This window comes from Pinus tabuliformis, chromosome 7 (genome assembly GCF_031772625.1).
Source record: "Pinus tabuliformis cultivar Carrire ecotype Pingquan chromosome 7, CPIR1, whole genome shotgun sequence".
Taxonomy (NCBI): Eukaryota; Viridiplantae; Streptophyta; class Pinopsida; order Pinales; family Pinaceae; genus Pinus; species Pinus tabuliformis.
The window spans coordinates 693,573,439-693,577,166 of NC_142293.1; positions in this window are offsets into that span (position 1 = coordinate 693,573,439).

Consider the following 3,728-nt stretch of genomic DNA (forward strand, 5'->3'; position numbering starts at 1 on the left):
CAAAGGAAAAGACTTTCACATCAATGGAGTCCCCAGCGGAGTTGCCAATTTGTTAGGCGGAAAGAGTCGATTGTGCGGACACAACCAACCTCCCTAGGAGCCTAAGACTCTCTAGTGACAAACAAGAGCAATCCTTCTCTAAACATGCATTTACTATATAAGAAATCAAGTGTTTAGATCCTACCTGTAGTCCAACGTTGTTGTAGCAGTCCAGCCCCGCTGATCCGGATGAGCTCCTCCTTCACTTTGAAACCTGCATCCACTAACAATCAAACGATTAAATAGCACTTGATAATCTCATAGAATAAAACATATTTAACACATAGACCAAGGAGTACATGAAACAACTCATAAATAACAAGTTATTGAGAAGAATGGACTCATTTGCATTAATAGGAAACAAAAGGAACAATTACAACCTGAGCCTTGGTGTTGTGCAAATCCCTCCCAGGGTCCATCAAGAGTTCTCCTTTACTTTGACAAAGCTCACCCACTTCCAAATAGAACAAGCAAAGATGGCAATCTCTCCTCACAAGCTTCTAAATGGGAGTCCTAATTCCTGTAGCATCTACCCTTAGAAATGTTTAGCTTCCAACCTCCTCTCCTTCTGGCCCAATGTCTGTATTTATAGTGGTCTAGAGGAAGTTATTCAGGTCCACCATCAATGGGATAATCCCCTCTTTGGATGGGATAGCTCCCTCATTGATGGGATAAGTTCCTCTTTGGTAGGGGTACATGAACCATCTGGAGGCGCTCAATACACGTCGAACAACCTTCTAGAATGCTCTAGAAATGACCACAAGTAACTTTTTAAAGATGAAACTTGCGCATTTTGACCTTTACAGGGGGACGCACCTGCCCCTTTACATACAGAGCGTACAAGGACGCAGCTTTTGTGAACATTGGGTGCGTACCCACAGGTAAGGTTGAGAGAACCTGCGTACCCAGAGATAAATACATTTATAAATACTTTCTCTCTTTTTGGAGTTTGACATGGAGAGCAGAGGCATAAGACTTGCCTAAGAGTATAGCATGACTGTTGATAGAGCCATACTAACTGTAAATAGCCATGGTGACATTTTTTAGTGTAACACATGGCCTGGTGGATAAGTGGTTTGAGAAAATGAGTGCATGCAAAGTCTTGGTTGTTGCAGTTGGCTATAGCTACTAAGAAAAGAGCTCATCATTGTGTAAGAGCTTGTGCATTTTAGCTTAATGCTATGCCTACAACAACACATCTGAATGTACTTCCATTGGGATCATATAATATGCTTTTGGGTATGGATTAGTTATACCTTCACATGACTAAGGTGGATTTTTTTTAAAAGGCTATTGAGTTGCTTGGATGACAATGGAGAACAGAGAATCTTGCAGGGTAAGAAGAAGTCGCCATCAATTAGAATGGTTATAGCTATGCAAGAAAAGCACGGTCATAGGAAAGGGTGTGGATTGTTTGCAGTGCATGTTTCCAGTGATAAAGTTAAGGATGTTGAGGATGCATAAGTATTGAACAGGTATCTGGTTTCACGGTAGTTTCAATATGTATTTCCAATAGATATTTCAGAGTTTCCGCCTCACAAGGAAGTGGACTTTTCTATTGAGTTGGTACCAGGAGAAACACCAGCATCGAAGGCACCTTACAGGATCAGCACTCCATAGTTAGTGGAATTGAAGTTGCAATTGAAGAAAATGCTTGACAAGGGATATATTAGGCCAAGTATATCATCGTGGGTTGCACTAGTGTTGTTTGTGAAGAAGAAGGATGGTAATCTCAAGTTATGCATTGATTACAGGCAACTGAACAAGGTGATGATCAAGAACAGTGATTCATTGCCTAGGATTGATGACTTTCTTGATCAGTTTAAAGGAGAAGTGGTGTTCTCAAAGATTGATCTGAGATCATGATATCAATTAGGTACACATTAAATAAGAGGACATCTACAATACTACTTTCCAGACTAGGTATGGCCATTATGAGTTTGTTGTGGTTCCTTTTTGTTTGACTAATACTCCAGCTACTTTCATGTGTTTAATGAATAGTGTGTCGTGTCCTTATCTAACAAGTTTGTGATAGTATTCATTGATGATATATTGATATATTCTAAGAATGAGGAAGAGCATGTCGAACACTAAGCAGAAGTGTTAAGGCTGTTGAGAGAGAATTAGTTGTATGCAAGGCTTAGTAAATGCAATTTCTTTCAGACAGAGGTACATTATTTGGGACATTTGGTCTCCAAGGAAGGCATAGTAGTGGATCGAGAAAAGATCTTAGCTATCATGGAATGGTAAACTGCTATAAATGTAGACGAGGTCAGAGCATTCATGGGTTTAGCAGGGTACTATAGGTGGTTCATCAGGAACTTTTCATGGATTGCCTATCCTATTACATCATTGTAGAGGAAAGGAAGGAAATTTGAATGGATAGAGGAATGTGCAGCTAGATTTTAGTAGTTGAAGTAGTTGTTTACAAATGCTCAAGTTCTTAAGATTGCAGATCCGGATAAAGAGTTTGTGGTATGTACAGATGCTTGCAAGGGAGGACTTCGTGGAGTCCTGATGTCGGAAGGATAGGTAGTATGATATTAATAAAGGAAATTGAATGGCAATTGTTGGGTCCTAAATATTTCATATCATTCAGTATATAAAGACTCTATTCATGAGCCATATTCCCGCATTTAAGATACTTTTCATAGCATTATACCATCAACTTCCACTAAATGAACCTCTTCTACCCTATGGTTAATTATGATGGATTTCTTATCTTTTTAATGATTAAACATGTTTTAACATGGTTTTATCAATGATGGTTTACTAATGTGGTTATGTGGCTAAGAAGCATGTTCAAATATGGAAAGATCAATGACAATTTGGCAGTTCAACAATTTGGTACTTAGTTATGCACTTATGGAGGGAAAAAAATCAAAATTATAAAATATGTTTTTATTTTCTCTAGCATGGTAAATTAGGTGCCACATGGACCTAATATGCTGGTACAATCCTTGGAATATACTCAGCTCACACATGGGATCCTAGCACATGATTTAAGTTACAACCAAAAATATGTAACAGTTTTGAAACTTCCATGTTCCACCTCGATTTCCGAGCATGTCGTGGTGAATCTCAAGAATCCAATAAATGGGTTTGTGAAAAATATATTTATTTACTTGGATGTAAAACCGTTTCCAAAAATTCAAAACGGTCATAAAGTTATAGCAGGTTCTTCAAAGTCGTATTGTATAAAATTTCTACAAAACCCAGATTGACAAAAAATGTAAATAGTCATCTTTGGGCACGATTTCTGAGGCCATGGAATCGAATTAGGAAAATACAAGAGAGTTTATTGTTGATAATATAACCATTTAGACTCTGTAGAAACAACTCCCTAAAATACATCATGGTCGATATGGTTAGCTCCTTAACACCAATTTGTATAAAATTGCAAAAAAAACATAATTATGAGATTTTCCTCTAAAATTGTAAATTCGTTTTCTGAGTTTAGGGGATTGGATCTTATCCTTCCTCAATGGATTTTATGTATAAATAAAGCCTCAAAGGGAAGAGGAATAAGGTTGTTCATTATTGTAAGAGGAGTTTGTTCATTATTGTAATAGAGGAGATCAATGATTAGTTTTTGGAGAGATTTAGAGAGCTGATTTGTAACAGAGATTTTTGATGGGAATAAAGAATTGATGGTTGCTGAATTGTGGTACATATTCTTAGCTTGATTT